Below are 26,654 nucleotides of genomic sequence, written 5' to 3'. Positions count from 1 at the left end.
CGCCTCTTAACACACTATTCCCCCGTGTAAGTTACAGGAGGCTGACAAGTACTAATTGTTTGGGCTATTTACTAGTTTATATAATACCTAAAAGACGAGTAATGGGTTGTGTACACAGCTATAAGCAAGACCAGGGCTCAGTTTATGTTTTGCAATGAGTATTGTGGGACGTACAGAACAGATTCCCCTGAACAGACTTGTCAAACCTTTGGATGTGTCAATTTCGATAGACGACTGGGCAGATCATGAAATAAGCAGTTACTTAGCCCTAAATGTATGAAGTACAGTACTGTAGTAGTAGTGTCATTTTCCCGCTCGATTCAATACTGCCGATTATTGTCCAGACAAATGATGATTTATATATAGATGGACCTGACGTTTGTGTCCAGAATATAAATAACCAACATAAATATTTGTTCAATTTTCCTCTTTCATGGTTTCCTCCGAGTTTACAATAAAAATAACTGTAGTACTTACAGGCCGCACAACCCAGCTGGTCCGGACCCAGGCTGTGACGCCATGCCAACAAGTGTGATGTGTGAGCATCAGATGGTGACAAACTGCGTAATTATGTATTAAATGGCCGACTTCTCTTTATGACTTCTGATAAGGTCAAAATAGAAAAATAAATTAAATGCAACTGGAATAAATAAGTACTTTGCCGAGTAAACAACACTCAATTAGCATATAAACATGAAATATTCCCCAAAATTACTCACTTAAAAAATACACTGATACCAATGACGGTTAAACCTCCACCCATCACAACAGTCAACCAAATCCCAACACAGCCAGTCCTTTACTCAGGCCACTATCTCAAAGGAAGTAACGATGGGTCATTTAAAAAAAAAATTAACTTTCAGTACTCGTGATTAAACTATATTTTACAAACGTAGTGCGTCTGACAACACCTTCGTTTCCTGCGCGACCCGACCACTGTGCTGTCTGGGCGCGCTAAGTGGGGGAGACGGAGGGCGGGGAGAGTGAGCCGAACAGCAGATTAGATAGAGCGTCATTATCTGGACTATGCCAACACTCTCTCCCTCGCTCACTACTCACACTCTTCCCTCGCCTAGCGCAGTCTTCAACCTCACCCCACCCCAACACACAATCCTGAAAAAAATATCTTTTTAATTGAGCAAAGCTGACATAACACGCACTTCCAAAGTTGAACAAATTCCTGAGTGGCCTTATGCAGTTTAATTTTTCGAAATCTCTTTGATTACGTACGTAATCAAAAGGATTTCGAAAAATTAAAAGTCAACAATGCAACACCTGAATTCATGTGGATCCATAAGCACCATTGTGGTTGGTAAACGTACTTGAACCCGCTGGGAAGTTTCAATTGTAGGTTGGACAGATATACTACGAGTGATAAGGGTTGGGTGTAAACAGGACTGCCTAGTATGGGCAAATAAGCCTACTGCAGTTTCTTTCAGTCTTAAGCTCCTATGTTAGTATCGAGGCATTTACGACTACATATTTAGAATTTTAAGTTATATGTAGTCAACCAAAGATGCACTGACCCCACCCGGGTCTCGTACTCGCAATTTTACCTGGCAATACTTGGTAAAGTAAGGATGTATGTAATGGGGATTGTGATTGGTGGATTTATTTTCGGCTGTATCACTGTTAGGATAAATATTAAACAAACCAAAGTTTGCATTTTTATAATAAACAATTCAACAATATTTTAGATCATGAGAAGTTTCCAAATGTTCGAATATTTGCTTAATTGAAGAACATTATATTAATGAATTGGCAACTCGACTATGACCACAGATGCCCCAAGATTCTCATATCAAATTTTCTTCAACAAGTTAATTGAATTCGTGTATCTTCTGAAATAAACTAAATACGTCCATGACACTTATTATTACTATAATACAGAACACACTTCGTCATGAAAGTTTAACCATATAATTACTAAAACTAGGAGCACTTGCAGAACTGATAGTTGATAGTACAGTATGTAGTTTTAGCATGCTTATCAATCTACTGTAATTAAATATATGTCGAAATACTGCTCTTGCTGAGTAGAATTTATTCACCTGATGTGGTTTGTTCTTTTTTATTTATAATTTATCCAGGTCGCTGCATGTTCTATGTTGTACCCTGATACCCCGCTCCTTCCGTACTTTGGCATAAAACCATTTCTGAATTGTCGGAGTTTACCAAGAACCAAACATTGAACACTGTCAAACTTGAAAATATAACTCAATGGTGATACTTAACAAAGTGCAACAGATTTCCATTATTGGCACTGATAAGACCATGGAGCAACCCTGACCCAAGTGGCCCAGGGGTTTGGCCAGCCAAGTCACTGGTAACTGTTAGTACTAAGTTAGGAATACTTCCAGGAAAAGCAGTGCCTCAGATATGGAACCATATGTTTGGCAGGAGTGTGCGAAATTTCATGGAAAGGTCGTGCCACATTAACCCTGAACCCTCCAACATTAGTTGCAAGACTCGTGGGCTGGCGAAACAAGAGAAGTATAAGTGGAATGACCTAGGAGGTGGCTGAAGTACATTTAATTGTGAAACCTTTCACAATAACTTGCCGTTTCCTCTGATGTTAGTTCGCTTCGTTAATAAATGTAAATAGTGTAATCTGATTGTTACATAAACCTGTGATAACTAGAATTACACCACTTGTGAGAAATACAAAGTGACTTGTAATAGTGAACCTTGAAATTAATTATTTCACCACACTTACCAACATAGTTGGTGATTAAGAGATGGTGGCAGCAATCTGCCACCGATTAATAATTATGAGGAGATATCCCCCAGAGTGGGTTTTGCGAGATTAACTAAATATAAACCAATAATAAAACCCAACATGAACAGGAAAATGATCGATGTGTCCTCATGTCTGGAAAGAACGGGGATATCTCGAAAAAAAATTACGAAACGAACAAAACCAACATGAACTAAAGAACATACAGTAACGACTCAAACCACGTGGGAAATTTAAGAGCGCATCTCGATCATCAGGGGAACTTTAGAGAAAAACATTACCAGGGTGGATAATATCAGTAAATGTTTCGTATGGAATTTGGCGCTACTATTCACATTATTAAAACATTTCTAGAATTTTTAGTACTTGCTCGTATTTTCTAGCGTTTCACCACCCGTAACTACAATAAGGAAGTGTTTAGTAAATATTTTGGAAACATTTACTGATAATTATGGTACAGTCGTAGCTTTAGAAGAAATTGTAAGCATAAAAATATGAATTATTAGCCTAGGGTGATGAAAGAACCGAGAGGTTATTAGGAATGACACCACTAAAATGATAAGTGAACAGAAGGAGAAAACGACTACCACAGAAGCCCTACATACTACATTGTCCTTGAGTGAAATTCGCAGATAAAACGAAAAAAAAAGTATGCTGAACAACAATAAATAAAACCGCGCATGCGTTAAAGTAACACACTAAGAGGCCAGTGTAGCTCAAAGTATGGGTTAAATTGTATTTTATTTGAACCAGCTTCATATTTTTATTATTATTATTTCAGTCATTACAATCGGATCTCATGGATAAGCATCCCAGGTAGCGTCGGGTGCGGAATCTTCAGTTCCATGGTGACATGAAGATTAGGGACTCCTGGACGCTACACTTCAGATGACTACCTAGTGCTACAGTGACCTCATTTGACCTGAATTTATTATAAATAGAGGTTTCCTACTATTCAGTCAGATTGCAGTAGACCATGGCGCGCAATATCCTCCAGGTTGTCGAGTCATCTTTGCTTTGTGAGGTTCCCTTACCAGTTATCAATTGGCTTAAAAAAAAACATGGACTTCTAAAACGTGAAATGCTTTGTTCGAAGTTGTTATAATCAGATGAACTGGACGAAACTTTCCAAAACAATGACTTTGTATGTAATGCCAGACGTCCAAAATCATTTTTTTTTAATTCCGTCACTTCAGAAATGAGTCCATGAATGCAATATACAGTGTATCTGTGAACACAGGCAAAGGAACAGCAAGCCGACATTATTTTTTTTTCTCGTGAAAACGATGATTGAATACTTTTCTTCTTCAAGAAGTGTGCACGAGGCATTTTTAAATTTAATCCCGGTGAATCAGTCCTGGAATTATTGTGGACAGATGATTTTGTTTCTCTCCTAAATCAAAGCATCATCAAGGATGAGTACCACACACCATACTCTTCGGTACAGTCGACACCAAACCAGCAGCTAGGTTCATGGAAATTACAGTGATTTGGTCGGGATCCATCACTCAGCGACGAGTGGAGCACATGCTGTAATCTCTGACGGCTAGCATTAATGTCCTTAAATTTCAGAGGAGTTAAACTGGGATGCCGAATCTTCAGATGGGCACTTTACGGACCCTAAACCATTAGAAGAGAAACGACGGATGGTAACAATATGGTTCAGAGACTTATAGAACCAGGCGACACGAATAAGTCAAATCTAACCTAATAAAAATAGAACCATAAATCGTTCAGTAAAGACAGGTTGGTTTGCTTTCACAAACAGTTCAGTGCAGGACTCGAAGCTGTCTTGTCAACAATGGACACATGACATCGCTGCTCTTACCGTGAAATTTTAATGCGACTACAGTAAGCTCGTATTTGTTTTTCTAGTGTTCTGTAAGTCTCCCTATAAAAATAAACATTATTAAGCATTTGAAAAAGAAAGGCACAATTTTATCGCAGCAAACTATCATTATTATGGTACACCTTAGCACTCTATAAGATCGCACCACACGGATGAAGTCTGCGATTCTTGAAAACATGCTTCCGCCACACCTGTCCACAGCCCTTCCAGCAATATAAATGAAAACAATTATTGGCCAACACCCTTGTTATCACGTCACTGGCCGACTGGTTGTCATGTCAACTCGGCAGGTACCCAAACAAGATACACTCCTTATCCTGTTTTTGTTTGTACGGCCTCTGTAAACATTAGCCATAATTCAAATTTAAGCCATAAATTTGCTTAAGAAATGTGGTAGGAATCGAGGTAAAATTATAGTTTCGGTCATCCCTAAAGGTTTCCGGCGGTTTTTGACGTGTTTTGAATGATTTTGATCTTAACTAACCTAGCCATAGAACCAAGGAACTATAATAACCTAACCTAAATTCTTGTTCCCTGGATGACCGAAATGACAATAATACCGGAATCGAAATGTTTTGTTCTCTCAATACTACCAAGCATTAATTACTTTAAGCACTGCACGACCAACACTACAGTATATGTGACGAATAGAAAACGAGATGAAGACGAAGGGTTATCATCACCCGGTTCCATTTAAACACAAACAAGTCGGATAATCGCTGAGAATCATAAACTCCCCATCCAACATAAAACACCTGTCACTTTATGATCAAACACCCTCACGCTAAAGATGGGGTTAGGAAGGTTACCATTAAGGTGTTTAATCATCAGATGAAATAAACGGGTGGTGCCTAATCTTCATGAAATCCAACAAAAAGTTTACACTCTCAATTATGCAAAAATATTCAGACCCATAAAGCCCCACGGCATTACAGCTGTCCATAACCGACACTAGGCAGTTCAGTGCTTACATTCAGCGACCCTCCCATCATTAAAATACCACCACTAACACTATCACTGTCCAAGCAAATGAACGTATTATAATGCTTTCCGCTCTGCCAGCCTGACATGTAATATAAAATACAATAGCACAATTTGCAATCATTGCCAAGATAAATTACAAAACATATACGAAATGCAATTGCATAATCATACTGTAAAAAAATGCATTTACTGGAACAAGTATATAGTGAAAGATGTGTAAATATTATGTAGCTTGATGTGATCTTTGGTATCAGTGTGGGTCTATGTAAACCATAGTGTTCATGAGGGTAAACCATGTACGATGTCGTCAACATGCGGGAGAGAGCAAAAGCATGACACTTAGCTGATAATCTGCACTTCTTTGCTGCGGTCATTATTTTCCAAAGAGCGACCTCAACAAATCTTCAAGGAATAAGATTTATTTATATCTGACACACTAACATGGACTATTTAAAATATCACTCACAAACTCTAACCTCAGACGAGGAAATTAAAGCACGTCCAACGGTCAGGAAGAAGCACCTCACGTAACACCCGCTTTCCACCAACGTTTGGAGCACACTGAGGCAACCAACCATCCAACCAGCCCATGGCGCGGAGGTCCCGGCTGGACGGCTCATTGACGGGCCCACACACACACACACATACGCACACACAGACTCACTGTGCACTTCACCAACTGATGACATGCTGCTTACTGATAGGCTCGTTGATAGTCTTTTATGCATTAAATTTTCCTGTACAAGGGTATTATAGATGAGTAGCTTAAATCTGGTAAGTGAAATGAACGGTGGTGTTTTATGAGCTGCTTATTGTACCCTGCATATCTTTTGTGCTGATATCGCTAGTTTAGTATTTACCTAGATATTAATGTTTATATAATATTAACGTTACGGGGGATAGTTTTCCGGTGATCAACTTTACATTAAATGTGGCACAGCTGAAAGGGTTAAACTGACAATGACTATAGTATTGCTGATAAGAGAATGCATAGTGTTTACTTCTGACAGTTGTCCTTCAGATCTATTAACCACCAAGATAAAAACTTGTCTAAGTTAAACTGGAAGTAACTCCAGAAGAGTAGCGTTCTGGACTACTATCGGAAAGGCAACCGTATACATTATGTGCTTTCTCTGGAGGGTCTCAGCTGTTAACGCGCCTTTAAAGTATACAACACAATATTAACGCAGTGAACTGTAAAATACAATTCGCCTAAAGTTAACCCTTCCTCGTGCATCACTCATTTCTCGTCAAATTTTGTTCATCTAAGTGCCTTGACCTTCCTTTAGAAATGAGACTTACGGGATCAACTGAAGGTTAGCCACCCTAGCTTTTTCACCTTATGAATAAATAACCTAATGCTACCTGGGGGTTAGTTTAGTTTAAGTTAGATTAGGTTATGGTAGTTAATCTTAAGGTGAAATAAGCTGGGGGACCAATCCTCATGTGATCCACCATATTGCTATGCCGAAGCATAATTTAGGATTATAATTTTTGTGAACTAGTGGCAGGTTTTTTATTTTTTTTCTTGTATATATTGATTTATTATTTGTGTAAGATTTTATAGAATATATTGCATAATTTTTTATGATTTACTTACTTATTATTGTATGCCTCGATTGGAGTAGAACGTTCTAGAAGTTCCCAGGCATGTCTGGATGGTGATAGGAACTAAATAGGAAAATATCGGGACTTCGCGAAATGAGATCACTGCCTCAACTACAACCCTCAAAGAAAAAGAAATAATGGATCATCTTCAATTGAAAACATTCAAGATCCTGCAGCATAATGTCCGTGACTGGAATACGTGCAAAACATCACTTAGAAACATATACAACGAAATCAGTCTGGTCATAATACTAATAAGTGCACATGGCGAACCTGAAAAAAAAACATTTAACTGTGACATTCACCAATCAAACAAAAACGGGCAAAAACACGATGGAGTGGCAGTAGCGGTGAAAAGGAGAATCAAATATATAATAATAGACAACTTTAACAACGAATTTATCGCTATTGTGGGGTTAACGTGATGTAGGATCGCACTAGTGAGTTTCCCTTCTCACCTCCGTCCTAGTGCGATCCTACATTACGTTAACCCCACAAAAGGTTACAGCTTGGCGGTCAGTAGTTATTCCCCGAAGATCAGAGGTGCTGTTGCCATGCAAGGTGAACGGTGCCTTGCATACCCATTTGAGAATGGTGGGGAGATCTTTAGTCGATCCATCTGCAGAGGAGGTACCTGTAATTGTGACCAATTTCTCTCTCCGGCCAAAGAAAATACAGAAGGGAGTGGTAGTTGGACTGTGGCGCGAGGTCGACCAGGAGCAGCAGCAGCCCAGGGCCTGCAAGAAGATGCGTGGTCAAGCAGAAGAATGGTCTTCCCGACCATTTGCAGGATTCGTTTGCCAGGAACTCTCAGTGTCTGGATGAGGCCCAAATTGATACAACTGGAATAGTTGTTATTGAAGTATATGCACGTCTTCTCTGCATGGGACCTAGACCTGGGTTGTACATACCTGGTACAGCATCACATCGGCACTGGGGATCACCGCCCGATCAAGCAGCCGCCTCGGAGGATAGCGCCAACTCGTCGCCAGGAAATGAAGAAGGCAGTAGGGAACTTATTCGCCAAGGTCTGGTCGAAAAGTCCAGCAGTCCGTGGGCGTCAGGAGTCGTCCTAGTGAGGGAGAAGGATGGCTCAATGCGGTGCTGTGTGGACTGCCGTGCCCTCAATGATGTGACGGTGAAGGACTCTTACCCCTTGCCAAGAATCGATGACACACTGGATGCTCTGATAGGCGTTAAGTGGTTCTCAACGCTCGACAGTCTTGAAGTCTGGGTATCACCAGGTGAAGATGACTGAGGAAGACAAGGAAAAGACAGAATTTTCATATGGATAAGGGCTCTGGCAGTTCAAAGTTATGCCATTCGGCCTGTGCAATGCACCAGCTACCCTCGAACGCTTCATGGAAGGGATTCTAGAAGGCTTGTACTTGAAGTCTGCCTTATATATCTCGACGACGTGATTGTCTTTGGCAAAACTTTCGAGCAAGAACTGGGGAGGCTATCTGAAGTGTTTGGCCGGTTCCAAGCTGCACTCCTTAAGCTGAACCCAAAGAAATGTAACTTGTTCCAGGAAGAAGTTCAATATCTGGGACATACAGTAAGCGAAGACGGAGTACGCACAGACCCAGAGAAGGTGGCGATGGTGAGAAATTGGCCAGTGCCAACGTGTATAAGGGAGCTGCGTAGTTTCCTTGGCCATAGTACCTACTACCGTCGATTTGTAAAGAACTTCGACACGGTTGCAGCACCGTTGCACAAGCTGACTAAGAAGGGACAGAAGTTTGTGTGGACTAATGAAAGTCAAGGCTCCTTCGACCAGCTAAAGGATGCCTTGGCCCGTTCCCCGGTGATCCGTATCCGGGCCCAACTCAACCATTCATCTTGGACTGTGATGCTTGTAATGATGGCATCGGTGGGGTGCTGTCCCAGAAGAAGGATGACATCGAGTACTTAGTGGTATACTATAGCAAGAAGTTAAGCCCTCCAGAGAAAAATTATTGTGTGACCAGAAAGGAACTCTTCGCCGTAGTAAAGAGTTTAGACTTTTATATCCCTACTTGTATAGATCTAGCTTCACCATCCTGACTGACCACGCAGCATTGTGGTGGCTTAAGACTCTGAAGAATCCAGAAGGACAAGTGACACAGTGGATTGGGGAGCTGGATCAGCAAAATATACCATCCAGTACAGGCCTGGCAGATGCATGGAAATGCTGACAGTCTGAGCCGATGACAGTGTGATTTCGATTGTCAGCAGTGTTGCAGGAGAGAGGCAGTTCCCAAGAAGTGTAGTCTCATTACGGTAGAGGAGGATCCAGCCATAACTGAGGAAGGCCTTGAGAAGCTGCAGCTGGAAGGACAAGACCTGCGACCAATGGTCGAGTGGATGAGCCAGAGTTCAGTGCGGCCAGCATGGGAGACGATCTCTGGAGCAAGTCCTTTGACTAAAAACTACTGGGCGCAGTGGGATGCTCTTCGGCTGAAGGATGGTCTGCTGCAGTGCAAGTGGGTGACTACCAATGCTCTCAACAGGTACTGGCAGACAGTACTTCCCCGGAAGATGAGGTCAGAGATCCCGAGGGAGATGCACAACAATCTAACCAGTGTACATCTGGGAGTGAAGAAGACCCTGAGTCGCCTGCGGCAAAGATTTTATTGGGTTGTTATCCGTAAGGCTGTGGAAGAATGGTGCCGTTCATGCGATGTTTGCTGCTACAACTGAAGTTGTACCGTGCAGATGCACCAATGGAGAGGGTCGCAGTGGATATTGCAGGACCTCTGCCACGCACTGCCGATGGGAATAGGTACATCTGTGTGGCCATGGATTACTTCACTAAGTGGCCAGAATCTTATGCCATCCCAAATCACGAAGCCACGACTGTTGCCAGGGTGCTGGAGGACCAGTTCTTCTGCCGGTTTAGTGTGCCTCACGAGTTGCACTTGGACCAGGGCAGAAACTTTGAGTCAGCTATGTTCAGGTAGTGCTGTAAACTGTTGGGCATAAAGAAGATTAGGACTACTTCACTTCGGCAACAGTCAGACGGAATGGTGGAAAGGTTTAATTGGACCTTAGGACAAGAACTGGCCAAGTACTGTGTTGAGGGGCACTCAGAATGGGAACAGCAAAACTGATGCTGGGTCACGAACTACAGCTGCCAGTGGACCTGCTGACAGGAAGACCACCTGATGAAGAACTTCCTGAAGAAACCACCAGTTACATCAAAAACCTCCAAGAAAGGTTGATGGAGGTCCACCATCAAGTTCGAGGAGCTTTGGAGTTCTCGGGTGAGGTGATGAAGCGCACCCTTGATGTCAAAGCAAGTCACGTCTGTTACATGGACGGTGATAAGGTCTGGCTGTATAACCCTCTGCGGAAGAAGGGTCAGTCACTGAAGTTGCAGAGTCCATGGGAAGAACCATACACTGTAGTGGAACGCCTTTCAGATGTGACCTACCGGATCAGGGGAAGAAGGAAGGCTCAGCCGCAGGTAGTCCACGTCAATCGTCTGTGGCAGTATCATGGGTCAGGGCAGTACACCTGGGAAGACTCTGAGGAGCAGCCACCTATCACCAACGAGGACCAGACCGGAGATCCTGGAAGAACTCTGGACCGTACCGATTTAGGGAACCCGACCATGGACCAGGAAGAGGAGCACTGTTCCCTCTTAGCGGAATTGGACGTGACAGGAGAGGGAGACCGATCTGAGGATGTGTCTGAGGCTGCTGCACCAAGGGAGGACTCTGCAGACATCCCAGTACGTCGGCGGCAGCAGCAGAAGAAGAGGAGACCTACCAAGTTTCAGGATTACTATGTATATAGTGAATGAGTGTGTTGGGATGACACAAGGATTAGGGAGAGGGTATTGTTATGCCAAGGCATATTTTCGTATTATAATTTTGTAAACTACTGTAGGTGTTTTGATTGTTTTCTGTCCGATGCAGCAGTTATTTTGGCAAATTTAGTGAATTTTTCATATATTGATGTATTAATTACGTAAGAATATTCTAGACTGTATTGCATCATTTTTGTTATGATTTATTTATTATTGTAAGCCTCGAACAGAGTAAAACGTTCTAGAATCTCCCAGGCGTCTCTGGGTGATGCTAGGATGTTCGAGAGGCGTCTGACGAGGCAAGGCTTGGAGTCAGTCGATCGCTTTCGCTCAGTGTTCGTCTCAAGCCTAGTACGTAGAACGACTGAAGAAAATTTTTGTGCAAGTATTGTGGTAATTTTTGTGATTAATATACAGTAAAGCGAAAATATTAAGGAATTTTACACTGGTAGTGTGCCGACTACAGTATATATTCGAAGTGAGAGGTCCAGCTATGAAGCCATTACCCTGTTAACAGTGTTGTGAAGATTTAATGCTTATTGCAGACGACTAGAGTGCACAAGTGTGTTTCTGTGACCTGGTGGAAATCTACCTGTCTGTTGTTTGTCTGTACACTGATACCGGTCGTCGGGAATTACCGGAGACTGGCGGGACAGCCAATGGTAATTCGGCGACACCTGTGAGATATCTACTGCTTCTGTGCATACGTCCCTTGCCGCTGGTAACCAGCGGTGGAAGCTGGGTAAGTGGTGAAAGGAGGGTCGTAACAATATATAGCCAGCGCACTATAAGCGCACAGTCATTTTATTTTATATTGTTCATAACAATTCCACAATGCTAGAACGCCAATTATCTTCAGCTGTCACTCGGCTTGTACTTTACACTCTAAGCCAGGGGTTCTCAACCAGGGGGGAATTTCCCCTCTCAGGTTTTCAGGGGGGGGGAAACTGATACTAATATGGAAAAAATAAAGGATTTTCAGTATTATATGCATATTATTTGGAATGCACTTTTTGAGGCAGACAATCTTGGAAAGGAGGGGGGAATGACATTCTGACATATGGTGAAAGGGGTGCATGGGGCAAACAAGGTTGAGAACCACTGCTCTAAGCAGATATATGAGACTGACTCCCTTGGCAGCTCACGGGTGTTTATACAGGGTGATTCTGCAAAGAGCACATTAAATTGGAAGATGAAATCCTTGGATAATTCTAAACCACAATGTCTCGATGGTAAAATGTCAGATTCTGCATAGTTTCCTGGTTACAGTACATTTAAGATGTATTAATGAGAGTGAATTTGAAGTGAAACCCCGTAGGTTATTGTAATCATTTATTCACAGATCTCTACAGTGTGACCCCTCTTTGTTACAACCTAAAGGAAATGTTCAAAGTTGCCCCCTTCTGCCTCAATGCAGGCCTGTACACGTCATACCAGTGATTATCTGACGCGTTCCAGAATGCCTGGACTATGTTTAATTTGCTCGCACCTGTCACGAACAAGTGGGCATATGCAGAATCTGACATTTTACCATAGAAACATTGTGGTTTAGAAGTATCCAAGAATTTCATCCTCCAATTTAATGTACTCTTTCTCTTTGCTGAATCACCCGTATACAGTTCGTCCGACGCCTAGAGCGTTCTAGCGACATCCAGGCATTGCATGTCGGAACGAGATACGCCTGGAGAGTTCTAGAATGATCTAGGCTTACAATACGTAAGTAAATCATAACAAAAAATATGCAATACGTTCTAGAATATTCTTACATAATTAATACATCATTATTTAAAAGAAAATATCCCAAAACTTGCCAAATAACTGCTGGTTGGAATAGAAAATAATCAAAGCACCGAGTTCACAAAAATTACAACACTATATTAGGTCTCGGCATAGCAGTTGGTTACTTTTTTTTTTTTAGTGTCTGAGGGAAAAAAATATTGGGGTACTCGACGCCTTGGTTGTGGTAACAGTGGGGCCATCCGGTCGATTTGGAAATGCTGGTAGCAGCTGCTCGGTTCATCGGGATCCCGACCCATTGTATTCCCCAAAGCACGTTCTTGAAAGACCTCGCTCCAAACAAGTGCGTGGTGCCCGATGGCACCTAACCTAACCTAGCCTGACCTAACCTAACCCATCGGGCATGACGACCGTGAATACGGCCCTCAGTACAATCGTTTTCCCTTCAACTCCACAACACGAGGCTACACTGAGAGACCAGCTTTTAATGTTCCAATACATTTTTTAATAAGTAGTTTATATGGCTTCTGTTAACTCGGGCTGTCAAAGTTGACACCGAAAAGGGAAGAAGGGCAATTTGTAATATAAGTGAGGAAGGTGGAGTACTGATGTCGAGCTTATATTAACTACATCAACTGATATTTATTTTGGTTGACCAATTATGGAGGCGATAAATAACTACAGTAATTGTATCCCACGGAAGGTTTTATCACATCTGATGCTGTAACAAACGTCACCTCATCACATTACCTCCATGTCGATATTTAGACTTAATTATAATAAGATGATTACCGGGTAATTAAGGCCAAGACCAAGCATATGGACAAATCTCTTCGCTGTCTCTCACGATGGTAAAGACTTGAATGACTCGAAAAACCCAACCTAACCTAACCCGACCTGGAGCGAGAGACAATGTGACAAAATTTTAACATTGTGATTAGCTACGGTGATAAATTAAGCAACAGTCGGCAGATTAGAGCGTCCTGCGGTACTCCGAATGTTGCCAGATTGTCATGAGAAGAGTCATGTAAGGTTAGTGATAATATTTTGATTCTTAGAAGCTTTTTGCACTTGATAATAAGTGTCCACAATGTCTAATCTTAGAAGAGTTTCTAACATTACCGTATAGGAGACACACTATGCCTGTGTAAAGCATAGCTAGACCACAGATGTTGCCTGCCCCATGTCATGAACTGAACAATCTATAGTCAGTATTAAAAGTTCGTGTTAAGCAGTTCGACCCCAAATGAGATAAAACAGCACACCCGTACCATGCATAATTTGGTATTATAATGTTTGTAAACTAGGTGTTTTGATTATTTTCTATTACAAACAGCAGTTATTTTGTATAGTTTAGGGAGATTTTCGTGTATACAGTATATTGATGTATTACCCATGTAAAAATTTTCTAGAATGTATTGTATCATTTTTGCTATGATTTGCCTCCTATTGGAAGCCTCCATCAAAGTTGAATTTTCTAGAACTTCCCAGACATGTCTGGGTGGTGCTTGGGTGTTCTAGGATCGTCTGATGAGGTATATAAGGAACAGCGGGCTGCCTAGAGGTAAGTTGATTCGTTTCTGCACAGTGTAAAGTACAAGCCTTGTGACAACTACAGATAATTGTTGTGCAAGTATTGTGGAATTGCTGTGAGTGATTAAAGTGAAAAGACTAAGGAATTGTATGCTGGTAGTGTGCTGACTGTTTATATTCGAAGTGAGAAGTCCAGCTGTGAAGACATACCCTGTGAACAGTTTTGTGAGGATTAAGTGATAATTAAAGAAGTCTACAGTTCACAAGTGTGTTTCTGTGCCCTGGTGGAGATCGACCTGCCTGTTGTTTTGTCTGTACACTGATACCTATCGTAGGGAAATTACCGGAGACTGGCGGGACAGCGGGTGGTATTTCGACGATACTTGTGATATATCTACTGCTTCTGTATATACGACCTGGCTGCTGGTAATCAGCGGTGGATGCTAGTAAGCGGCGAAAGGGGTTCGTAGCAGTATAAGTTCGGTGACTCATTCCCGCGACACATTTTCATTGCTTCACGCGATTTTTTTTACTTTGACTGTACATAGTGAATACCAGGGGAGCATGTAGACAACACAAAGATATTTATTGTTCCATTTGTGAGAAAGTTGAGTGTTTGACGTTAATGTCGAACAAAATGAACACCATCCATCTCGTTTAGAACTGTTTGTACTGTTCAGCAAAAGACATCTGTTATAAATTTGCAGGTTAATATAGTATCTATCAACATATGTGATGTTGTAGGTAATTTGGAGAGTTCTAGAAAAGGTCAACAGTTCAAGTGCATTTTAATTATGCCACATTTGAAAGGATTCTATATGATATTTATCTACCTAGAACTGTCGTGGCAAATTTCATGCTTTTAACATAAAATGCAGAATTTCTTCACTGTTCTGCTTCAATATAAGACGGTGATCGAGAGCTCAACTAGGAAATTTCTTTCATTTCATTATTATCAATAGAAACTCCGATTTTGATCTTATTTGAAAAACTGGGACGATCACAACTTACTGCTGCACCACCAACGAATAAAATAACTAAAGAAGTATGAAGTTAACATTAGAAAAAAAATAAATATCTGGAGGTGAAATATTTCTGTCTCACCTCTAACGTTACCGTGAACAATTGCTTGACGGGTCTTACAGTAGTGTGAGATTGACCCGAGGAAAGTCTACAATATATAACCCTACTCAGTGATGTTCCTTGCTCAATTCAACAACGGTATACATGGCACGATTATTTCCTCTTATCTGTGCAGCTGTGTAGCAAAGTAATACGAATACTCTGCTGAAAATAAAAGCACATGGCTTCAATGTTCCTTCCATAGAGAAAAAAAAAATGCCCCCCCCCCTCAATAATTTAGTTAGTACACCTAGAGGGATGGCGAGGCTGGTAACCATTAGCTGATCATGCACAACACAACAAAATAGCGATGACAGCTGACGATAGAATCAAAGTTACGTCTATTTCTTTTAATGCAAAAGAAAAATAATGCTGATTACATCCTCACAGTATGATATTACTAAAGTAAATGAAGTGTTTTATTCTCAACAGAATAGGGACGGTTCAGATGTTGATGATTGGGTATGATAAACTATTATAGGGAAAGGTAGAGTGGCAGTCTCTAAGCCACGCCAACAAGCTACATCCTGGGCGGCGAGAGAGACTGTCTGGGCATGGAGCATCTAACGCCAAGACAGACAGACAGAGACACATCATGAGCTTAAAGTATTATAAAGGTTCCTTTGGTACATCATTAAAAATAAAGTTATATCTACATACATTCCGAGACATACCAGTCAAAGTAGAAAAAAATTTGATGGTAATAAATTTTTACTTCAGTAGAATTAGGGAAGTTATGCAGGGAGAACTGGAATTTTCTAAGGCCGCCAATGTCTGTTGTGATGTGTACCACTACCAGATATCAAGAAGCAATATATAAAGTTCAAAACCATTGTTACGGCTCTCTGGCAAATGTTCACTCGCATTGTTTAGTCTGACCGAGGGACTAATTTCACTTCAAACTTATTTAGTCAAGTAATGGAAGAGCTTGGTGTAGCACAATATTTGTCAACCGCTTATCATCCAGAATCTCAAGGAGCCATGCAAAGATTTCATCAGAAATTTTAATTCTTATTAAGACTTTAACTGCCGAATGGTTCGACAGTTAGATGACGTCACGTCTTAAGGGTGAGAGAAACCCGCAACCTGGACTCACTCAACATTTATTGGTTGATATGGTCAAAACCTGGAGAAGTGAGACACTCGTTAACTACTGATTACATTCCATTACATGTATACATTATACGCCTGTTAGTAAATACACTATTCTGTATGGTTATTATCCAAATTGCCTTACACTATGCACGTATGTAGTTCACAACATTTCACCATAATACAAACAATCAGTGTTCTTTCATTCATGTGTGCGGGCTTATAGCTCCACTTAACTCCTTGTATCGCTCCAAGTAACTCTTGGCTATAGCTAGTGGGTGTACACTCTGGTGAGGTTGGACGATACTGTGTGCCAGAATTGTCGTGAACCCTTTATGTGGTCATAACAAAGAAACTCTTGTTCTATGGCTGTGATATTTACAAACATCTAGCGAGGTCACAGGTCGCGCGGCCACATGAGTCAGAGCTCGTGGCGTAAAAGGGCGGTGATAACAAATAACTTACTGACTAGAGAATGAGAATGACCGAAAAAGTTAGCCCTTACTGTCCTCTGAACCTGCGGCTTCTTCAACCTTGAGCTGTGACCCCTTGCCCGTCTGTAGTATAAGCTAGGCAGTTGCAAGTACTCTAATCTCTCTGGATAGCTGAGATGCCGAAGTGCAGGCACCGGTCTGATGGCCCTCCTTTGGAAATTTTCAATCAACTGACAGTCCCTAGCATATCTCAGGGATCAGATAGGGTGACAGTACTCATGGCGGGGAAGCACTTCACTCTTGAAGATCGTTACGAGGGACGGACCGTCTAAATAACTGAACAACCTTCTTTTAAGACCTAATAGCTTAGTTGCTTGATTCATCTTTTTCTCACAATGGCCCGAGAACTTAAGTTCATTGTCAACATACGCATTCAGTTTCTATTAATGAAGTTTATTCGTCCCGTTGGGACATATGATACGCCTCCTTACGGTTGGTACGATCCAGGAGCATTCTCTTACACTTCGTGATATTGAATCTTAGTTGTCATTACTTCGACCATTCTTGAAGCTCACAGAGATCTTTCTGCAGCTCTTAGCTGTCTGTTTGGTTATTAATTTCCGCAAATAACTAGGCATCGTCCGCAAACATTTGCATGGAGGAGTGTATAGCTTCTGGCATATCATTTATAAAACAAACAAACAACAACGGGCCCAATACACTGACCTGCGGTATCCCGCTTGTCACGGGTACACATAACGATTTCGTACCATTAATCACCACACACTGCTTGCGATCATGCAGAAAGTATCCGATCCACGCTAGGACACTTCCCCGAATCCAGTACCCTTCGAGTTTAATTCTCAGCCTTTCATGGGGTACACAGTCGAAAGCCTTGACAAAATATAGGTATATATTGTGTATATTGCCACCCTGTTCCAGAATTTAAGTCCAAACATCCAGTACCTTGAGTAAATGTATTAAACAGTCCCGGCATAACACCGTGTTGGCAATCCTTTACAAGGTTGTTTCATAGTAGATGTTCCATCATGGCATCTCTTATAATGCTCTCAAGTACTTTACACACTATGCTGGTTAGGATCACTGGTCTATAAAAGATACTTGGATTAATAAAGAGAGTACAGTATGTCCACGTTACCAATTAAGTACGTAGATGATTTTAAGACTAGACTTCCAAAAATTCATGATTTTGCTCAGAAACACCTTAAAGATTATCAAACCAACATGAAAGAAAATTATGACTTTAAATCTGTTCATAGGACCTTCAGTCCTGGTGAAAAGTTCTCGTATTCACGAGAAATCAGTCCAACCCTTTACAATCAACATTTAGTGGACCTTACATAAATCTACTTAAGTCTTATCATTCCAGGGCAAATGAGTCAGACCTGAAGAGAAAATCACACTTCCAAACCATCTTCTGATCCTATGACTGTTCCAGAAGATTCCCTTCCTCTCCAGAATTCTATTATAAATCAAGACTTAACTTCTTACTTGTCATACTTACCTCTAGAACAATGTAACCAATTGATAAATTTATTAAGAACTGTTTCCTCAAACCTGTACAGCTATGCCTGATGTGTGTAACCTGGTGACGCACGACATCGAGTTAGTTGAAGGGGCTGAACATATAAAACAAGTCCCTTACAGAGTCAGTCTCCAGAAGAGACAATGTATGAGGAAGGCCGTGGAGTACTTGGTGGGCAATAACCTTATTGAGCCGAATGACAATCCATGGGCCTCCCCGAGTCTGCTTCTCCTGGAGGCTGACGGGTCTGACCGCCTCTGTACGGACTGCCAAGCTGCGAGTAGCCTCACGGTTGACGACTCCTTTCCACTTCATCGTGTGGATGACATCATCAACATCATTGGAACAGCGAAATATATCAGCAAAGTCGATCTCTTACGTGGTTAATACCAGGTACCACTCACGCCCAACGCTTGAAGCATCTCGGCATAGGTCACCCCAGATGGCTTGTGGTAATACATGCTTATGCCTTTCGGACTAAAAAAACGTTTCAACTACCTTCCAGCGAGTGATAAACAAATTCACCCGAAGCCTAGAAGGAACCCAAGCCTACTTAGGAGGACATCATCGTAGCGGCTGATACCTCGGAGGAGCACTTAAAACGTTTGCAGCAGCTCTTCCATCAATTGCAGTCGGCAGGGCTAGTCATCAATCCCGCTAAGGCTAAATATAACTTTGCCCAAGCTACCGTTACTTACCTGGAACACATCGTTGGGCAAGGGAAGACAGTTCCCCACACAGCAAAAGTGGACGCTATTCTGAACTTCCCCACTCGACAAGATCGACGAAGTCTCAGAAGGTTCCGAGAGATGATTGGTTTTTGCCGACACTTCTGTAAGAACTTTGCTTCTGTAGCTAAATCCCTTACTGATCTCATCTCTCAAAAAGAACCCTTCAAATGGCCTCCTACCAGTCAAGAGACATTTGACAGGATAAAATCCCTTCTTGCGTCTGTTCCAGTGTTGCGGGCTGCAAACTTCAAATAACCATTCATTCTACATGTGGACGCCTGCGACATTGGAACGGGAGCTGTCCTCCTACAAGCTGATCCAGAAACGCAACTACTTCACCCAATCTTTTACCACACCTCGAAACTGTTGCCCCACCAATTACACTCCTCAACCACCGAGAAAGAAACTCTGGCACTTCTACTTGCCTTGGAAAAATTCGAGTTCTTCCTGCAGGATTCTCCTCATCCCATTGAACAAAAAACTGACCACAATCCAATTTTGTTCCTACTCAAAATGAAGAATTTTAATAAACGATTGATGACGTGGGTTCTTGCACTGCAGGGATACAATCTACAAGTTTCCCACATCCATGGCCAAGGCAATTTACTGGCAGACACTTTGTTGTGAGAACCAGCAGCCTAGCTTATACTACAGACGGGCAAGGGGGGGGGACCTAATTAAGGTGTATAAACATCTCAAAGGGCACTACTCAGACGAGTACCCTTACCTGTGTAGTGTGCATATCATGTTCATCCTTAATCTCTTTCCAATTCATATTACAGCTGCATACCAATCAAATTCACCGCACTTGTGGAGTCATAGAAAACGGTAAGCCTTTGGAAAGGGGTGACTCACATGCTGAATGTTGTTTTATACGAATTGCACCAATGTTCGGACATATAATATTAAGAGTAAGTACTGATAGTATTAAGGAGAACTCAAGGTATCTATCAGATGATTGGGAAGATACAACTTATACGGACTAGTGTACTTTAAGAGAATAAGTGTACTGTGTAGCACGGGGTCGGATGGTCATCGCATATACGTCTGTGTACGATTACCGAACATAGCTACTTCAGGTATCTGATGGAAATATATAAGAACAAATATCTGGAAAAAGAATAAATGTATCAGTCATATGTGAAGTGTTGGGGTTGACTCAGAAACTATACCTTGGTCTGAGCTCAATACACATCGTTATCCCAGGTGACGAATAAACACAGAAAGTGCGATGATTAGAGAATCTTATGAATGTGCTAAACAATTGCAAAGTGTGAGGGACTGGTCCATAAATACAGAAAAGTGTGGTGTAAATAACCACGCCACGAAAGCTAAGCCTTTGTCACGTTGGCGGCTAAACCGCCCCGGGCCACAGTTTTTACTTTTACTTTTTTTACTTTTATCCTCTTCACCACTGATCGGCTCGTTAGCCGCTTGGACAATCGGGCACGTCTCTGTTACGCATTGTTGGCAAGTACTGGGCATGCACTGGCTCCTGAATGTACCTGAACCTGCTCCAGTGTTGGTCAAGTCTTGAAAGAGCTCACACTCGGTGCCGTCACAACACTTTCTGGTAGATTGTTTCAAGAGTTCACAACTCTCACTCCGAAAAAGTTTGCCCTCACAGTTTTCTGGACTTGAGGCTTCTTCAATCTTGAGCTGTGACCCCTTTTGGGGCGAGCGTCCGCCAGCTCCAAGTAAGGACACTCGACTAAGTAGCGCCCCTTGAGATGCTTATTCACCTCAATTAGGTCGCCCCTTGCCCGTCTGTAGTATAAGCTAGGCAAGTTCAGGCGCTCCAATCTCTCAGGGTAGTTGAGGTGCCGAAGTGCAGGCACCAGTCTGGTGGCCCTCCTTTGAGCATTTTCAACCAACTGACAGTCCCTAGCGTATTTCGGGGACCAGACGGGGTGACATTACACCAGATGGGGAAGCACTTCCCTCTTGAATATCGTTACGAGGGACAGACCGTCTAGATATCTGAACGACCTTCTTATAAGACCCAATAATTTATTTGCCTGATTTACCTTCTTCTCGCAATGGTCCGAGAACTTCAGCTCAATGTTAACATACATACCTAGGTTCTTCTCACCTTCAGTCTCTAATAGTGCAGTTTCTTCATCCCGTTGGGACATATGATGCGCATCCTTACCGTTGGTCCGCCCCAGGTGCATCCTCTTACACTTCGTGACATTGAGTCTCAGCAGTCATTTCTTCGACCATTCTTGAAGCTCACAGAGATCCTTCCGGAGCTCTTCACAGTCCGCTTGGTTCTTGATTTCCCGAAATAACTTGGCGCCATCGGCAAACATTTGTATGGAGAAGTGTACAATGTCAGGCATGTCATTTATGAAACAAACAAACAACAGCGGGCCCAATACACTGCCTTGTGACGGGTACGGATGATGATTTCGTGCCATTAATCACCACACACTGCTTGCGGTCATGTAGAAAGTCTTCTATCCACGCTAGGACAGTTCCCCGAATTCCATACCCTTCCAGTTTGATTTTCAGCCTTTCGTGGGGTTAACTGTCGTAAGCCTTGGCAAAATCTAGGTATACATTGTCAATATTACCACCCCGTTCCAGTTTTGAGTTAATGAGATAGTCCAGTAATTTCCCCAGGAACTGACAAACTAGAACATTACTTTAGTATGTAATTTAGAATTAAGGTGTGTAATTATAAGGCCTAACGTCACAATATATGAGAAAGTGTATGCATGTGGACCAGAATAATGACAAAGTGAAAATTAAACATTGGCAACCTTAGGTCTATTCAGGGTGAGACGCAACACGTCGTCCCCATAAGGGCGTCGTCTCCCAAACTTAAAGAGGCCTATCTAGCAATTTATTATACATCTTAAAACCTTGCCTAATGCTAAAAAGTGAATTAATAGAGTTGTAATAGTGCGTGGTGATACAAAAGCCCTTCAGGCATTATTCTCACAAAGGCGTCGTCTCCCACACCGCAGGTGCCCGCTCCAGAGCGTAGGCTGAGATTTAGAGATAGATTGCCCACGAGGGGGCTAGTTTATTGGGCACCCCCTTACATCCTGTGCAAGGTGAAGCGCAGAAGCGTTTACAGTGCCTATCAGGGAAGCATGCTGAGTTCATGCTTGCCCTTATGACTCATGCATTAAGGGCGTAAAAGCCTGAAGGATCATGGGTTTTGTCAGCAAGTTACATAAAGTGACAGAATGATGAGTGTGTGTGTGTGGGGGGGGGGATTCCCGGTACAATTTATCTGTTTATGGCAAAGTGTGGCAGGTCCCTAGTAATGTCTAGTGCCAGGCCTGTCACTAGGAGGAGGGATATCTGGTCAGGGAGGGAAGAGGTGTTGGTAACGGCTGGGGACCTGTAGGAGGAGGTCATAGGGCAAGTGAGGATGTAGTAAGAGTGGGTGTGAGAGTCGGTTGACCACAAAGCTTACAAACACTGCGGCCAGGCTCAGGGTTGCCAATGTACTAGGCGTGGCGAAGTACAGTGGGGGTGGAGGTGATATGGTGTGGTGGGACAGGTACAGTAGGGGTGGAGGGAGGCACATAGGCATTGACAATATTGAGGGACATACCTTTTAGTGTGATTGCGATGGCGTGTGCGTCGACATGCCGGTGGGGTACGGGTAGTCGGGGGTGGTGTCATCAGGTCCAATAGGTAGCCCTGGTGGAGACAGCACAGACATAGTAGCGGGCGTGGCTTGCGGTGGGTGGAGGACAGGTTGAGGCACCACTTGTCGTGAAGATGAGGCAGGACTTCGCACTGAGGCAGCAGGACACACCAGTGCAGGCCCGGTAGGCACTACACCAATAGTGAAAGCCGCCGGCGGTGGAGTAGGCCGTGAGCAGGGGGGCTCACAGGAAGACTACCAACTTGCGTCAAACCAGAAGAGAGGAGTGACTGGGTGGCAACAGAGGGCAAAAGTAGGTTCGGAGATGGTGGTACAGAGTGTAGCGAAGAGTTTTTCAATACGGTTGGTAAATTCTTGGAAGAGGGATATGATCTGTGTCATGTCACTGGAGGGGGGTTGTGGGGGGGCGCCGGTGGGAGCACAAGGCCTGACAGCGTCAGAGTACAGACGGGTAGGAGGCCCAGTAGTAGTTGAGTTAGGAGACGGCCGGGACTGCTGTGTTGCAGCCAGGTGAGGCCAGGCAGGGGCAGGTGTTGTTGAAGAAGGCGTTGCTGGAGACAGAGGGGACACAGAGGGGTGTGGCCCAGAAGATTGGGGGGGAGGGCGTTGTGGTAGACACGGCCTTTAGGGAGGCTTTTCCCCTGGGACAGACGGGCGATTGGGGCATTGTCGTGAGTCAGCATTGTGCCGGCCGTCACAGTTACAACATCTGGGATCAACTACATAGCCCACACCACCTCTATTAAGGTGGTCTTTGATTTTCTGGGCACAGGCGGCGGAGTTATGGTTAGGTGAATAGAAGCGACATCTGGGACGATCAAGTCGGCAGCAGACAGTGAAGGTGTGACTCCAATGAGAACAGAAAACACAAAATGCAGGCCCAGGATGATAGGCTTCTGCATACAGTGGGGGGAGGAGTGGGTGAGCATCCACAGTGGTTGGGCACTCCCTTCCCTTCCACTTGACAATGACAGCCGCTTGTGGAGTTTTCCTCTGGTAATGTCGACGTATACTGAGTATACTAGAATTAAAGTCACGCGCATCTTCGATGTCAGCGTATAGGGGGAAACGTTTCACTAGGATGTGGCAACATTCATCAGCGTCTACTGGGGGGAGGAGGGCACCAGGACAACCCCGTCACAGCCAACAGTACTAAGTGTTTCATAGACCTCAGGAGTCTGACACTTGATAAAGTTCCGGTTCTTACCTTGTCGGAATTGAATGTTGAGACCGTGTTGTCTGCAGTACTTCATCATCCAATTAAAGCGTTCCTCTACAGTTTTCAGAGGGCAGAGGGCAGGGTGATAGGGTCCGTGGCATTAGTGTTTCCACTCCGGCTAGTGTTTCCCATAGAAACATTACCGTCACTGTCATAATCACTGGGGTCTGACTCCCGAAGGGTGTTGGATTCAGTATGACCATGCTACCATACAGCTTTGGGTTGTAAGAAGAAAGCTTTGGTTGCACCGATTCATCATTAATTCCTCCAAGATGTGAATTGTTTGCACTCTTTGTGTGCTTCTCATGGTGTATTGAAAATTTCAACATCTGCTGAGATCCACTATCACTGGCACTAGCTGAGACATGAACAGGAGAAAAATATGAAGAAACTGACAAAGCTGACTTGCTTCTGTTTGTTATGCTATGCTGACTTACGAGAAATGTCTGAAAAGGGTATGAATTAACATTATTCCTGAAATTTAGTACATATGTTAAATTACGTAAGATTTTTATAATAAGAAAAATGCAGACTGCAGTCTAATTACGCATTGCATTCCTTATATTACACAAAAGCAAATATATTATGTTACTTGTCAGTACTGATAGAAAAATGGAGAAAAACACTTAATATCTCCTAGGAAACAAGATAGACCAAATTTACGTCACCAACATATCCACCTTACTTGTTAGTAATGATAATTACGTACACAGGGAAACATTTAATATCTGTGATAACAAATAAAACGAACCTTTTCGTTATCATCATTATAGTGTGTGTATGTGGTGCGATTAGTCAATTTTCTCTTTCTTGTAAGTGTCAACTTTCTCTTTCTTTAGGACCTTATACACACGTAACTTAAGGGATATATCGCACTCAGGACGGAAGTGAGAAAGGAAAATCAGAATTGCGTTAACTCCATGTGTTGTGGGGGAGCTTCAGGAGAGGTGGTATTGCCGGCTGGAGAGCGTGAGGAAGGATGCCAGTTTTGGAACTGGGGACAGCAGCTAAAATGGGAGGGGAGCAGAGACCGCCCCCCCCCCTTGGTGCCTCATCCCCGTGGCGACTATAAATACTGGAGTTACCATTAAAAAATTAGCCATTTTCTGAAGAACGCTAATAACCATTTTCTATGATTTCAGGCTTGTTTCAATATATATAGATGTCACTAGTGTCGAAAACCCAATGAAAATATAGGAGAGTTATAGCCATAATCTTTGGTAATAGCTCCTTCCAATATTCCTTGGTCGGTGCAATGAGAATTAAAGAATGAGTGGAAGGCATAAAATAAAGGCCGTATTTCGCGTTTGATGACTCAACCATTTTAGTAATATGTTCACGGAACAGATAGCAGCACCATCGTTTATCTTATATGGCATATCCCCGAGAAAACTTTTAATGTTAATTATAGTAATCATATTATATTTTGTTTTAAGTACACAGGAATTTAAGATGTGCTATGCATGAATAAATGTTTGTAAGGTGAAATAATTGAATGTATAAATATTTCGGTATAATTATGATCCCCTTCAACATTCAACCTTCCCAAAGGAGCAACAGATGTAAGTGTAATGGGGAAAATTAACGGTGTTATTGCGTTTTGAACCACATTATTTTTATCTTATGCATCATTCATATGAGGTAAGATTAGGGCCTAACCCTACCTACCGTTAGGACAAGGTTAGGTTTAGTTTAGTTTAGTAAATTACGTGGTCGAGAAATACTGTAGTTCCATAGCAGTTAACCTGTTGGGGAGGCAGCCCCAGTGAGTTCGCTTATTGAGAAGGGTGTAGGGTCACGATTTACGCCAGAAATGGGTATTATTAGAGAGTTTGCCCCTAATCACAGACCTTTTTGCGTATATTCTTTCACATTTTTGGCCCAAAATAGAGAGAATGGTAGGCCTATTATTGCAGTTTTTCACAACCATAGAATCTATAATTTTTTATTTGTGTAACATACTTAAAAGACTATTGTAAGATACTTTTCTTTTTTACCATTTTCGTTGCAAATGCAGAATAGCGTCGGAAATTAAATAATTTATTTACGTAAACACGGTTTTAGTACTAAAAAACTAGTTTTTAATAATGTAATGTTTTGGGGCTAAGCGTCCTAATGTTACAAAGCAATGAAGGTCAAAATCGTTTGATACCCATAAAAACATACAAAATTTCTATGTTGAAAGAGGTGTGTGGTTGAAAATGCAATTTTACCCAATAAAATAACAATGAAGAACAATCCTTGCAATAGTTGAATTAGATTTCTCTTTAACGACACCTTCCCCTCCTTGCAGATGTGGAAAGTGGTTACAGGTTGCACGACTGTGTTTAAATAAGCCACTCTCAAAACTCAACAGGAGTTTTGTCCTATGCAGCCAACACTTCACCCCTGATTCATTCAAACCACGCAGCTTGTAGTGGATACTCTTCCCTACAACTGCCGATTTGTCACTTGCCTTCCGCTTACCAGCCTGACCAAACCCTTCAGAATCATTGTTGGCAAGGGCTATGAAATTAACATCACCTATGCTCGTTCTTTCTATCTTCATTTCATTCGTTCTGTCGTTGACTATCATGCTCTCCATCTTGTGACTATTCTGCCTTCGCAACTCAACAGCCTTGAGGTACTGTAGTGCAAAATG

At 42.4% G+C, this 26,654-nt stretch overlaps 1 protein-coding gene across 3 annotated transcripts in view; it reads right to left on the bottom strand.

Moving 5' to 3' along the window:
• Nucleotides 1-6,132, bottom strand: part of LOC121878214 (ras-related protein ced-10-like) — a 140,352-nt gene extending 134,220 nt beyond the window's left edge. Inside the window, exon 1 of one of the 3 annotated variants that reach the window (XM_042384293.1) lies at nucleotides 6,037-6,132. The gene's annotated coding sequence lies outside the window, so the exon portion shown is untranslated. Of the gene's footprint in view, nucleotides 1-477; nucleotides 499-6,036 lie in introns of those variants that run through there. The other 2 variants (XM_042384295.1, XM_042384292.1) reach the window with 2 other exon arrangements.
• Between the last annotated feature and the right edge of the window lie 20,522 nt (nucleotides 6,133-26,654).

Source organism: Homarus americanus, unplaced genomic scaffold (assembly GCF_018991925.1).
Source record: "Homarus americanus isolate GMGI-L3 unplaced genomic scaffold, GMGI_Hamer_2.0 scaffold45562, whole genome shotgun sequence".
Taxonomy (NCBI): Eukaryota; Metazoa; Arthropoda; class Malacostraca; order Decapoda; family Nephropidae; genus Homarus; species Homarus americanus.
Note: the sequence above shows the minus strand (reverse complement) of the source record. Positions and strands in the feature narration are given on the sequence as shown.